Source organism: Schistocerca gregaria, chromosome 6 (genome assembly GCF_023897955.1).
Source record: "Schistocerca gregaria isolate iqSchGreg1 chromosome 6, iqSchGreg1.2, whole genome shotgun sequence".
In the NCBI taxonomy this organism is placed as follows: domain Eukaryota; kingdom Metazoa; phylum Arthropoda; class Insecta; order Orthoptera; family Acrididae; genus Schistocerca; species Schistocerca gregaria.
The window spans coordinates 416,726,025-416,741,310 of record NC_064925.1 but is presented as its reverse complement, the minus strand read 5'-3'; the positions used below and the strand labels follow the sequence as shown (position 1 = coordinate 416,741,310).

General features: G+C 41.6%; 1 protein-coding gene across 1 annotated transcript in view; it reads left to right on the top strand.

Moving 5' to 3' along the window:
- The first annotated feature begins 1,280 nt into the window (after positions 1 to 1,280).
- LOC126278287 (thyrostimulin beta-5 subunit) overlaps positions 1,281 to 15,286 on the top strand; it is a 137,353-nt gene continuing 123,347 nt past the window's right edge. Inside the window, exon 1 of the mRNA XM_049978296.1 lies at positions 1,281 to 1,350. The gene's annotated coding sequence lies outside the window, so the exon portion shown is untranslated. The remainder of the gene's footprint in view (positions 1,351 to 15,286) is intronic.

Here is a 15,286-nt window from a genome sequence, read left to right as displayed (position 1 = left end):
ATTGGATCTTCACCAACGCGAGCAGCAATGTCGCGATACGATAAACCGCAATCGCGATATTCTACAATCCGACCTTTATCAAATTCGGAAACGTGATGGTTCGCATTTCTCCTCCTTACACGAGGCATGACAACAACGTTTCACCAGGCAACGCGGGTCAACTGCTGTTTGCGTACGAGAAATCGGTTGGAAACTTTCGTCATGTCAGCACGTTGTAGCTGTCGCCACCTGCGCCAACCTTGTTTGAATGCTCTGAATAATTTGAATATCACATCATCTTCTTCCTGTCGGTTAAATTTCGCGTCTGTAGCACGTCATCTTCATGCTGCAGCAATTTTAATGGCCAGTAGTGTATTTGTTAACAAGTATAGCGATACTTATACGTTCTATGGTTCTATATCATTTCTCAGATCTTTCTGTTCATTTAAATCTCCGTCTGTCTGATCTTTTGGATGGATGTAAATTTCAATTTCTTCCATCATATCCATGATTTTACCTTTCTGTGACTTACGTAATATATGTAGTGATTCATGAATATTAGGTATTTTGTGGTTGGTGTCTTTTAAGTGTGCAGGAAAAGTGGATGGGCTACTGTCGCTTATTGAGTGTGTTTTTAAATTGTTTTCTAACTTTCCTTTCTGTTTGTCCAACATAAAATTCTGAACGTTCTTCACAGTTTATTTGGAAGATTATTGATTGCGAAAACGGCTCCAATTTCCATGGTATACGTCTCAGTAATCACCGCAGGTTTTTAGTGTTCCTGTGACTAATGCATATTTTTGTATTCTTTAAACATCGACTGATTTTGTCGGAAGAAATACCTAGATATGGCCACAAAATAACTTTGTTTTTATGTTCGTGTTTCTCATCAGAATTATTTCATTTACATTTTCCCACATTTACAGCAAGCTGCCATTCGTCAAACTAGGGACTATAAACCGATTATCAGCTCTTGATGCTGAATTTTCGTACATCTCACTGCAAGACAGACCATTTTACTAACATATTTCAAGACGTTGCCTTAGCAAGAAAGTTTAAAATACCAAATATCACGTCGCCCCAGCAGGTCGTCTAATTAGAACGCTTTCGAGCGTGCAGCTTGCCCGTAGCGCCGCCAAAAACGGCGTGGGTCTACGTCACGGCGCGCGCGCACTGCGCCAACCAATGGCGAGCGAGAGATCCCCACAAAGACGACGCCGCTGCCACCCCTACGGCTCGGGGTGCCGTGGTGGGGAGAGAGGCGCCAAAACTCGCCGGCGTCGTGGCGCCCGGCGTCAGTGCGACTCGAGCGTCGCTAGGAAGGCATCCTCCGCTGCACCCGTCTGCCCACACGAACCGCCGGCACAGCACGTGAGTTTATGGGCTACGTGGCTATGCGTATTATTTGCTACGCCGTCCCGATTGTACAAAGTTGTCAATTAAAAATTCGTTGACCTGATCCCCCCCTCCCAGTTTCCCTTCCTTACCCTTCTTCAGTACACGACACCTTTCTCGAATCTAAATGATGCTTTCATTAAAGTATTTGCCCTATGATTAATTTTGAAATCGTATTTACACATATCAGAGAGTCACCCTTTTTCCTATCTTTTTCTATTTCTATCTCTGTCTCTCTCTAAGTCTATTTAAGTCATTTTTTCCCTCTTTGTTACTCCCTCCATCAGGTTTACGAGTCACTCCATTGATGATACTGATAGGTTTGTAGCATTTTTTGGGCCCGTGTAATTGATTCCTTATGGTTTCTTCACTGCTACACACCTGACATTTCAGTATTTCCCGCCAAATATACTGAGTTTGTGAAATATACATAACGTTATATGAGTGACCCGAGGATCGTGTTTACAATACTTACGTCACAAAAATCCGTTTCAGTTCATGTCAGTAAAATAATACAATTTCTTCTTCATCTAGAGCGTTTGGCTGTGTGTCCGAACAGTGCTGAAAGAGAATGCATGTAAGGGTCGCACATGAGAATGTCCTATTTACTTATGAAATACTAATATATTAATTCTGCAGTATCTGTTTCTCCTTACTAAGCTAAGAAACACTCCATGTTTCTCAGTCAAAGAAGTTTTAACTTTGCCTCTATTTCAATGTCACATAGTTTCCTAGAATTATTCGTTACTAAGTAGAAAAATAACCAGGAAATGATGGTAATCATGCCATGTGCATATTTCATACTTTGGTAACGTTTCTTACAATCTCATAACGTAGAAGAAGAAAATGATAAACATATATCTTTGAAATTGAAAATTATTTCATAGCTTTCGCTATATTTACAAAATAATTCTGCACAGTGGTTGAGATCAGTAAGTTAAATGATATATGGCAATGGCAGGCTTTTTTTCTCAAACGAAAGTAAGTTTATGTCTCGCAAAGTCTTATCACAGTAAAACTTTCATGTAATACTGTGGAGCTTCTCGTAATGGGCTGGTGTGTTGTTCATAATTCAAAAGCAGAGGATTTATTACCTCTTCTAGTCTTACCTTGTTTAGTAAACTATTTTTATACGGAAACAAGTTTACGACTGATGTCTTATTAGAGGGCTAACAATTACAGTGTCAAAACCGTAAACCATTGTCTGTCAATTTTTGGTCAGTTCGTAATTTTTGTAGGTACTGATGAATAAAATTCAGTAACTTCGTATCACTGCTTACCTAGTTTCCTTCATGTTTGGAATTTTATTTTTGGAATTCTCATATCGGTAACAGAACTGAAGTATGTGAAGAACCCAAAGTCTATTTTTTGGAATTCTCATATCCGTAACAGAGGGGAAGTATGTAAAGAGCACAAAAATTTTCACCCAAGGCGACGAGATCGACCTCCATTACCGTGAGGCACCTTGTGTTGTTACGTGGTGCCATCTAGCTTTTTAGTAGTGAACTTCTGCGGGTTTCACTGACACACCAGTATTTAAAATCAAATTCGCATAAATTGATATATTGTTGATATCTTCGCTTTTATACCACACGTTAACATTCGCTTCCACACTATATTTTTAGGAATTACAATATGTATGATAAATTGTGCTGAGTGAACTTTCCAATTATGACAGATAGCTCGTTTGGATGCAGTTCACTGACGTTATGTTACCTTCTGCGATCCGTAATACATCTGGAACGTATACGAAGACTGCCTCGTAATTGGTAGTACCGTTACTTTGTATAAGCAAAAATAACTAAGTGTGAACTTAGAAGTAGAAAAATACGAAGAAATCATATCCGATATCATCATTCTGTGACTGTAGTAGAAGAATAAAATGCAGCAGCGTTTTAGCACCTGGAGTCCGGATTACGTGTTCGTCAGCCACCATCTTATACTGCGAAATTAAGAGCACTTTTGTTAGATTTAAAACTTTCTCTCTCTATAGACTGTTGCACAAAATTTCGGGCGAACTATGCTTCTGCTGTTTAAAGGAACCAAATGTTTTCGAAGATAATATAATGCAAACCGTTTAAAATTCTATTACTCTATTCCCTTCCACATACACGATCTCTTTATGTGATTAATACCTTACAGGTATTGGTGTTTATTGGTGTCTAAAACTGTTAAGGGGTACGTTATACCATTTTTAGGTTGCCATCACTTGAAAATTTCTTATCTGTGTGTTAATGTAAGAAACTTTCTGTTACGCATCGCATTTTGGAAAATGAGACCGACTTTTTTACCTCCCAAGGTTAAATATTCCTACGTCGAATGCAGTTTATCCAACTTTTGACATGGGAGGCAACTTCTCTCACACAGCTACTTTATGCTTTTAGTTGTTTACATGTAGCTGTGAGACTGAAAATGATGCACACTTCGTCTTGATCGAATTCACCATCAGCCTGTAAGCACAATCGGTTGAGCATTTTATAGCAAAGTTTTAATCGAGGTTTTAATACAATCCTTCTCACTTCCTATCGAATGACGGGCTAGAAGAACATTAATTTCTGTGTGGAGTGCTCTTATACAGATCCTCAGCTTATCACCTGTTGAAGAGATAGACGCAATAGCGTTTTTTGGCCACAATGTTAAGTTAATTTTTAACTTTTTAACTGTAATTTTAACTAGTTCTGTAACTTGTGCAAAATAGGCTACTGTTCTTGGAACAGGTAACTGCTAGTGGTATGTGGTAATGATCTGCTGAACAAGACAGGATTATTTCCAACAGTTTTGTGAATCTTAACTAACTGCATCGAATTCCAAAGGACATTCCAAATTTAGTTCTATAATAGCACAGATTTTTTTACATCGAAGTGTAGCAGATGAGAATAGAATCTTGGTGAAATCTGAAGAGGTCCGGATTTCTTTGTCTATTAATTATAGTAACCCGCTAATTTAGAATAATACTGCCTGAAATGAATACAGTGAACTGACATCCCAATCCGTCACAGCCAACTGATGTTTCTGGAGATCATTGGAGAATGATAAGAACATTGATAGTGAATGGAAACGAGAATTCACAATGTTATCCAATTACTATTGAATATTAATATTTCCATTTTCAAGATTATTCAGAAAAAAGTTGAAGAGCAACTCAATGGAGATTGCAGTTTTCCGTACTGCTCCCCAGGAAGGAATAAATCATAGCATGGTGAGGTAAAGATTTTATTTGGAGGACCCGGCGACAAATTACGACGGTAATGTTACACGTAGGTTGTTGTCCGTTAATGTGAGTGCTAACAGTATTGATACTATATTAAGAAAGAATTTTGGAGATATGTGTGAGTCTTGGTTTTCTCCGATAGCTGGACGAAAGAACACTGGGAACGCTACAAATAGTGAAACGGATATTAAAAACTAAGCAGACCCATAATATTTGAAAGTAAGTAATGTTTGATCGATTACTCACGAAAACTACAGCAAGGAAATGATTATAGGCTGGAAAGACAAAACGGAGGAGAATCTGTAATACAGAATTCTTAATACGCTAAAGGAAAAAAACTTCATTCTTACTTCCGAACTTTGGAGATTGGATGGTTCGTCTAAATTACGCTCGAATCCTGAAAACCTTTAGAGAGGCACTGAGAACGTGTTGCAATATTACGAACTGATTAAATTGAAAGTACTGAAATTTGATGACTCGCAGTCGAGTGAACACCGATTCCAATCCCGTCATCGCATCCAGATGTATGTGTTGTATTGTTTCGCAACGTCACTTAAAGCGAATGGCGTGATGATTCCTTGGAAAAGAAAACGGCAGATTCCCTTCCTCTTTGCATCCCAATCTTCATCTTAAAATCTGAATATGGTAGAACAGAAATTTTTGCTGCTTCTGATTGAGAAAGTGATAACTTTGTGATTCCAATGATTGACGTACAATGAGTCAGATGTTGACCGAAAAGTACTGCAAAAGTGATATATTTTAGACATGCTGCCAGCGATTCAGCGTGAAGAGCTTTGATGGTCTACAGGATGGTGAAAAAGAACTCGAGATATGGCTGGGGAAAGGGAACATGGAAAAATTAACTTTTTCGCTCCTGTTTCGTATTTATGGATGAAAACTATATAGCCTTTGAGGGAAATGAAGCAGGGAAGACAATTTCCAGGCACAGTAATTGAGGTAAAGCAAAAAGTTCTCACAATTTTGAGACTGGTATATCGATAATATTAATACGGTTATTACAATTAGATTTAAGGTCTCTGCTTCACCATCTATCAGCCTTAATACATTTCTTTATTCAGGCCTAGAAGAACATGAGATTATCTTTGGTATGCAAGGATTTATACAGAAGATTAGGGGACATATTTTGGCAATGGTAAAAGGCAGAACACTGATTTCATGAACTACAAACTAACAGCGAGCATGGATCCAGGGCCGCAGTCTCTTTTTACAGTCTACTACCGTCTTTAAAAAAAAGAAATAGAAACACCTTGACTCAGGCTTGCAGGAGCTTCGAAACTGAGAAGACATTCAAAACAAGAAAAGGCATGCAAACTGCCAGAATTTCACCATAAAAACATGAATTTTGGACGAGAAACTTCCTACAGTTTGTCGTGACACGTAAAGAACTATAGTACAGCAACACTTAATCTACCACTCCAATGATATGTTTAGGACCAGGCCGCATTAACACACACAGGACATCGAACAAATGACACGTACCAATTCGAGTTGATGATCAATAGGGGAAGGATTTCTGTTAAGTTCATAGTTAACTTTCAGTGATATTTAAGTACAGTGTTATCAAAGTGCGGAATGCTAAATGAAGTTATTGAGTTCAAGGTCTGTTGTGAGCTAGCGAAAAAAAAATATATTTTTCCTATTTTTGTTATTTCACCCCCGTTTACCTTCGTCTCACGGCGACGGATTGTCAGCACTAGCACTCCAGCATGATATTTAAAAAGAAATATAAAACACTGATTAAAAAATAAAATGTGGTAAGTAGCGTACAGTTTGTAAGTGAAAGTATCATTGACTTTCTTCGAGTTATCCTCAGAAGATAAAATGCCCCCTGTGTCGCTAGTGTACGATCTGAGACTGTCACGAAGGAAGGAAGGCAGAGAAATGGGAGTCGCTGATTTTAAGAACCAAGGTGTAGGAAATTAGAGTGGGGCATAGAGCAGCCGGGAAAGAAAGTACTCCTTTAAATCAGAAATGGTGGGTAGACTCTATTAAATCAATAATGGATAAGTAGATCTGTGGTTGGAATTCTTGACCAGATAGGGGAACGTGGTTAAAGATTCTTTGGGATAGAATGTGAAGAGTGCGTAAGCTAAGACTGCGGTTACATCGTGGTATGAGCGCGTCAGAGCACAAGGATTAGTGATCTGGGGTGAAACAAACGAGCGGCGGCAGTTGCGTTTTCCGTGGGAAATTTGAGGGAGTTCGTTGTGGGTGAGGAGAGAAAGAGAGAGAGAGAGAGAGAGAGAGAGAGAGAGAGAGAGAGAGGGGGGGGGGGGAATGGCTTGATGAATTTTGATAGAGGATTGGAGTGAGGGAGAACCGACGCATATGGTAGACAAGAAGCAGTACATTATGTACGAGGATTTGGATGGAGGTTTGGACGGACTGACTGAATTTTGGAGGAACAACTTAAGCTGATATTGTCATAAGAGAGGATAGCCCGGATTGAGGTTTTGTAGGCGTGTAGTGTGAAGGAGTGATACAATCCCAATATTCGGACGCTTGTATATGAACATTCTTTGCAACATGTCGGTACCATTATTCAGCTGAAATATAGTTTCTGGGCTACATTCTAGGAAGAGCACAAGTGTCTTATTATGCTGCTATAGCGGCTTGATTCCTCTTGATTTATGTGAAAAATGCTGTTCCTATATTTATAACATATTAATCATAAATATTTTAGTTTGAGCCAAATGCAAGTCGTAGAGGTGTAATAAAGAATCGAAAATTAGCGCCAGTAGCCTATGAATTTGGGAGCACGTTTATAAGGATGTGTATTATGTTCATTAGGCGGCGTCATAACACAGGTACGTATACAGTGTGTGGGCGACTGCCTCACTAGCAGCTTCCATCAGTGACAGAGTTCTTGACTTGCGTTTCTCCGAATTGAAAGTTTAACCCCAGCAAAATTCATCCCAGAATGAATGTCCCGTATGGTGATGCGTGTGCGTCACACCAGCAAGAGCACGTATAGTGTCTAAAGCTCACAAAACTGCGTGGCGGCCGGTCTTGATTATTTTTCTCAAGCGCACGGGGCTGAAACTGAAGCAGGCCCTTACAATAAATAACAGACTCATCAATAACTGACTGAATGAACTACGCATTAATATTATTAGGCCCTATTGGTTATCTTCACGTAAATGATTCGACAATTATCGCCTGAAGCTAAATCACTGCTTACCTGCTATTCCGTGAGTGAAGATATAGCCGGATATTTGAATTGTTTAACTCTTATATTAACTGTTTAGTTCTCAAAAAATTAGTCAAATAAATGAAATCAATAAAATCTCCATACAGATTGACCTTTCTAATATTTTTGTTTATTATAAGGAAAAAATTGCTGGGAAACTTCGATAATTGAAGAGTAATGAGCATTTCACATTCAGTGATAAAAATTATTACGCTTACGGAGCAATAAACCAGTATCACATATTCCAAACCATGGTGTAGATAGGACGGGTCACTACACTTCGTTGCATCGAAACACTTGTGTGTGTTATTAAGCGAAAATTGCAATACCCAGAACAATTGTGAGATGAAGTTCATACCACATATTACACACATAGCAATACGAATGTTACTGGGATTAAGGAAGTACAGGTGAACTTTGAATTTTATAGTAAAACTGGGTGTGAACATTTAGATGTAAACAGTTTTTTTTGAAGATTACAGCTTGGATTCGAAAAAGTGGGATCTTTGTCACGTGCATGATATGTAACTCCACAGAAGATCGATAATAGAGACAGCCCGCCAGCGTACTTGAAGTCACCAACGCACACCTGTGGGGCAGCACCTGGCTCGGAGGTACTTGGTTCGAATGCTCGCGGTGGATGTAATTTTGGCCGGCAAAAGGAAAGGTGGTGGCGTAAACTTCCTGATCACCAGACTTTGCGCCGATGTCCTGGATTAAAATCCAAGCCTCTACATTTCCTTCACGAAGTAAATAAATTTAAATGTCGCGTAACTAGGGCCTCCCGTTGGGTAGACCGTTGGCCGGGTGCGTCTTTCGATTTGTCGCCACTTCGGCGACTTGCGCGTCGATGGGGATGAAATGATGATGATTAGGACAACACAACACCACGTCCCTGAGCGGAGAAAATCTCCGAACCACCCGGGAATCGAACCCGGGTCCTTAGGATTGACATTCTGTCGCGGTGATCACTCAGCTACCGTGGGCACAAAGCGGGGGAATGTGACACTGTTGATGGTGATCTGTCCACCGGAGGGGAACATTAAGCTCGGAGGCCCACTTGATGCTCTTCGAGAGGAGTGCTCTATGTGCAGGCACTGGGTTTCAAAGTCTCCCTTCTCTCCTCATCACCATACAAATCAATATAGAAATGCACTGTATAAGCCTCTGTTAACTTTACCTACACTCCACAAATGCACGTACGACTCAGCTCTCACTAATCCACAAGGAAAGGGACCGATGTGCGCGGAGGAAGAAAAGTCTTTCCGGGAGGCGACTGAACTCATCCCTCGGGATTTCCCTGACAATGACATACGACATTTAATTTAATTTTTAACGTAGGTGAATGGAGCATCCTGGCCAACAACTTACTGCCCGGTAATATATACTACTGGCCATTAAAATTCCTACACCAAGAAGAAATGCAGATGATAAACGGGTATTCATTGGACACATATATTATACTAGAACTGACATGTGATTACATTTTCACGCAATATAGGTGCATAGATCCTGAGAAATCAGTACCCAGAACAACCACCACTGGCCGTAGTGCCGGCCTTGATACGCCTGGGCATTGAGTCAAACAGAGTTTGGATGGCGTGTACAGGTACAGCTGCCAATGCAGCTTCAACACGATACCACAGTTCATCAACATTAGTGACTGGCATATTGTGACGAGCCAGTTGCTCGGCCACCATTGACCAGATGTTATCAATTGGTGAGAGACCTGGAGAATGTGCCGGCCAGGGCAGCAGTCGAACATTTTCTGTATCGAGAAAGGCCCGTACAGGACCTGCAACATGCGGCCGTGCATTGTCCTGTTGAAATGTAGGGTTTCGCAGGGATCGAATGAAGGGTAGAGCCACGGGTCGTAACACATCTGAAATGTAACGTCCACTGTTCAAAGGGCCGTCAGTGAGAACAAGAGGTGACCGATACCGTCACGCCTGGTGATACGCCAGTATGGCGATGATCGAATACACGCTTCCAATGTGCGTTCACCGTGATGTCGCCAAACACGGATGCGACCATCATGATGCTATAAACAGAACCTGGATTCATCCGAAAAAATGCCGTTTTGCCATTCGTACAGCCAGGTTCGTCGTTGAGTACACCATCGCAGGCTCACCTGTCTGTGATGCAGCGTCAAGGGTAACCGCAGCCATGGTCTCCGAGCTGATAGTCCATGCTGCTGCAAAAGTCGTCGAACTGTTCGTGCAGATGGTTGTTGTCTTGCAAACGTCCCCATCTGTGGATTCAGGGATCGAGACGTGGCTGCACGATCCGTTACAGCCATGCAGATAAGATGCCTGTCATCTCGACTGCTAGTGGTACGAGGCCGTTGGGATCCAGCACGGTGTTCCGTATTACCCTCCTGAACCCACCGATTCCATATTCTGCTAACAGTCATTGAATCTCGACCAACGCGAGCAGCAATGTCGCGATACGATAAACCTCAATCGCGATAGGCTACAATCCGACCCTTATCAAAGTCGGAAACGTAATGGTACGCATTTCTCCTCCTTACACGAGGCATCACAACAACGTTACAACAGGCAACGCCGGTCAACTGCTGTTTGTGTATGAGAAATCGATTGGAAACTTTCCTAATGTCTGCACGTTGTAGGTGTCGCCACGGGCACCAACCTTGTGTGAATGCTCTGAAAAGCTAATCATTTGCATGTCATAGCATCTTCTTCCTGTCCGTTAAATTTCGCGTCTGTAGCACGTCATGTTCGTGGTGTAGCACTTTTAATGGCCAGTAGTGTAACAAATACATCTATCGAATAAGGCTTGTACTTTTCGCGGCAATTGCATTTTACTGGTGAAAATGAGAAACAGAACAGTCAACGAAGAGCAGTATCTCTGACAGTAGAACTTCCCTCACACAATGCTCGTTATTCATATTGTCCTTCTACGCAACAAGTCATTATTGCATCTAACCAATAGTGCGTTTCGCCGCTTTCCGACCTCGCCTCCATAGCATAGGTCGACAACTCACGTATATTTGTGAGCGCTCGTCTAGAACGAAGCCATTTCGAATCCCGGCGCTTGAAGCAGTTTTCACTGCTCGTACTTCGCTGGCTAAGGGAGGACAAGTGGTGATGTAAAGTTCCTATAAACCACACTGCGCCAATGTCCGGTATTAAATCCCAAAACACTCTGTAGTGGAATGAGGCTACGTGACGCTCCGTCAGATCGATTCGGATATTAAGCTAGGCGAATTTCTTGTTTCTATTCGAAAGCGGTTGGTATGTGCCAGCACCACCCACATGATACAACATGAACATGATTCCACACTATATTCATATCCACTACATTCAACCATTACCTATACTTAAAGTACAACACTTAATCACCTCCTGGAAAGGGGTAATGGTGCTCACAGGAAGAAATCTACTCCTCAGGGTCTCGTAGCCAATAATGCCCTGTACTGTTTTCTCCCCGCTCTAACGCTCAACGCTGTCAGATTGCTGTCCCTCCAGTAGCCTCCAACACGAATACACGGAAAGACTCAAGCACGATTACTCTAAAAACATTTCATGCTGAAATTTTTGTTTCTGTGAGGGTCTTCAGCCTTTAAATACTGTATAGAAGAAAATATGGTCTTTTGCAGACTGTAACGTAAACATTTTTTAGATCGTGTAATTAGCTTATTTAGACTATAACTGATTGTCGGGCTCGAGTTTTATTTTATATATAGAAATAACTAGATTCTTTTACTGGAGAAAATCAGACGTCAGTTCCATAATTACTTTGTGAAGGAATCTTTATCAAAAACTTTGCAACCACAGGTCATGTACTGGCAACTACACTCTAAGTAATTATGTAATATGACGTCTTGTTTTGTATGATAACTGTAACATCAAACACACGCTTACAAGTGACTTATGGCCGAAATTAGCTGAGCGGACTATCTAACTGAATGTTTGTGTTACAATCTACTACGGACCAACTTTTATTTTATAAACTTTGTCTTTGTTAGAGGGTGTTAGCGACAACCTTCGCAAACATATTGATGCCTGGGCGTTTGGAATTGCTTAGCATTGGAAGTCTACTTAATACTTCAAGTGGCAGCAGTCCAGCACCTTTCAGATGACACCGAATCGTCGAGACACATCTACACACCTGAGGAACAAGGTGTATCTAAATGCAATGTTTACACGCTGCTGCATCTTGTTTCTTTCTAAAGTGCTATGCTCACGCATTCTAGTTTCATCAGAGTCTCACTGGTTGCAGATGACATACAATATGAATTTACTGCTGCTTGACTTTCGTGCATTTTGGAATATTCCAGAAGAAGGATGGATGCGAAAGGGGTCTTGTTGGAAAATAAGTGAGCAGTGAGAAATGTTTTCGTATTGGGGCAATTCGATAAAGAACTTGTGAAGAAAATTGTGGGAATGAGGAATCTGAGCGAAGCTGTTGCAAGGGAAAGAGAATAATGGGATGGAGTGGAGTCTTGGAATACAGAGGAAAGAAGAGTATTGTGTAAATTCTTAGGCTGGGTACATGAGTGGGTGAGATTCGTAATTTCTTTTGGACAGGATGTGGAAAAAGAGTAGTGTATCGCTGGTATGGTGTGTTGCTCGAAGAGTGACAGATCGCAACGGTGGCAATCAGGGATGAAGCAGTCAGGTGTCTGAAGCACGTTTTCGGGAAATGCATGAAATTTGAATATGTTCAGTATTGATGAAAGCGCTGTAAATTTATAATCTGAACAAGGTAGAGTGCTTCCGTTCGAAGATATGGGGGAAGAGATTGTATCGGGGTGAAACTGAAATCCGGGCGACAAAAGAGAGAGTAGAAGAAATTAAGACAAGCATAATAGAGAGATACGATCCCACTGTTGGGGCGGTTATCACATGAACGTTATAAGCCTGCAGTGGTTCGATAGTTGTCTAATGCGACAGAAAAAAGTCAAAAAGATTACAAAAGGACGTGTATGTTTCCCATCAAATCAATGTTGTTTAACCGCAGTTATAGGGTCCAATGCCCACTGTGGATAAAAATGGGGCACGAAATTTACAGTGCTCCAGTGCGGATTACAAATTTTGTACGTAGTTGTATACTGACGAGCCAAAGAAACTGCTTCACCTGCCTAATATCGTGTAGGGCCCACACGAGTACGCATTAGTGCCGCAACACGACGTGACATAGACTCGACTAATGTCTGAAGAAGTGCTATCGGGAACTGACACCATAAATCCTGCAGGGCTGTTCATAAACCCGTAAAGGTACGAGGGGGTGAAGATCTTTTCTGAACAGCACGTTGCAAGACATCCCAGATAAGCTCAATAATGCTCATGTCTGGGGAGTTTGATGGACAGCGGAAGTTTCAAACTGAGAAGAGTGTTCCTTGAGCCACTCTGTAGCAATTCTGGACGGGTGTGGTGTCGTATTGTCGTGCTGTAATTGAATAAGTACGTCGGAATGCACAATGGACATGAATCGATGCAGGTTCTCAGGCAAGATGCTTATGTACGTGTCACCTGTCAGAGTAGTATCTAGGCGTATCACGGTTGATGCTCCAAAAACGACGAGCTTTGCGAAAGAAGCGGCGACAGTTTCTTGTGCAACCTACCCATCATTTTACACGACAATGCGCGGGTGCATACAGCGTAAGCTGTGGCTGCTCTGTTCGGTCGATGGGATTGGAAGTACTGTACCATTCACTATACTCCCCGGACTTAAGTCCTTGTGACTTTGAATTGATTCCGAAGATGAAGGAACCACTTGGTGGCATATGCTTCAGAACTGTTCCAGAGATTTGGCAGGCAGTAGACCGCTCCATTCGCATCATCAACAGAACAGGCTCTGCTAACGGTATACTACGCCTTCCAACGGTTTCTACACAACGCTGGTGACTACTTTGATGGACAGTAACAGGTGAAAACATGTAACACTTTTGCATCGGTTGTGAATAAATAGTTGCCAACCCTCGTATATGCAAGTCCCATACATATTTAGCAACTGCGAAGCATTCCCAGGTTCGTTAGTTAATAATAAAGAGTAGTGCGCCATAGTTATAATTTGGTTTGCTGAAATTTATCCTGTGGTTTTTCACATTGAACTTGGTTACTTTTTCCATACTGAATTTAGCCAATACCATATTTTCCGTTTCCAGTTTCGACCATATATCAATCTGCACAGACGGTCAGTAATTCGACCCGTTACAGTGCACAATACTTAGTACATGAACGTTGTTTGAAACAGGTAATAGCAAGAAGGAAAAAAATTATTTCATTTTAATATTTGATAGCCGCTTCGCTACATATCTTTCTATTTTGATGCGCCTTCTGTTTCATTTGCTTTAGTCCTAAATGTGTCGAGTGAAGAAGCAAATGTCTTGTATCTTGTTGACAGCTGCTAGCGTGCAGCTCCAAGACAATGATTAAAGAAATTTAAAAAAGAAAAACCTTTGACACTAAGTCGTTGATACGTACAGATACTTCTCAATGGATGACAATTCCCTTACGCCGTTGCTTAGGTGCAGAAAGGCGAGAGTGCGCCGACACAACACCGCAGGATCAGGATCGGATATGCACAACACGCAGTCTAATTAGCGGCGTGTTGGAAGTTGCCCGACAGGCAACAAGCAAGGTCCAACTTCTGCAGACGGCGCTAGTCCTGGTCTCCAGACACGTCCAGCGTTACCGAAAGGTCAAAGGCAGGGGGGCGGCTTGGAGCTGAGGTGACAGTTCCGTGGAGCCAGCAGTGTCAGTATGAAACTCACTCTTCCTACGACACCCTATAGAGACCGAAGAGAAGCTGATTTCTCAAACATCAGCAGTCGTAACTTCAAATCGAACCAACATAATTAATTATGTTGCTCATCATAGACTGAAATTAATTATCTGGTATTAGACATTGTGGTCCGTAAGTGGAACAAATATTAATGTAAACCACACAACGCTAGTTTAGTAAATTACCTGCACGCTTAGGCCTGTTTACTGTGAATGTGAAGACAAATTTATATTATAAAATCTACAAGTCGCTGATCATCGGGGCTCAGTTCGAAGAGGGACTCATCACTGAACATAATTTTACTCCAATCAGTGAGATTCCAGACCGAAGATGAGACGCCCTTCACAGTGGTGCGTTACCAATCTGATTGTTGCCAACCTTGCGGTAAGCCGGCCAGTGTGCCATTTCGTTTGTAGCAGCACCCCTTCGGTTGTCATCTGCGGCATCCTTACAGCACAGTGGTAAGTCAGTTATACTCTAGGCCCCGTTTGATTACCCTTTATCACCAAACCACCCTGAGATTACATTTAGCAGGATAAAGCCCATCGCGCAAGACGATAATTTATATTGTTTGTGTTCGTGCCGTCAAGGTCACCGGATCTCTCCCAAGATGAGAATGTTTAGAGCACTGAGGGCAGGTCCTATCAAGCAGCTCGCGATTTTGTCGATGTAACTCGCCAGTTTGACAGAATTTGGCAAGATATGCTTCAGGAGGTCATCCAACAACTCTATGAATGCTA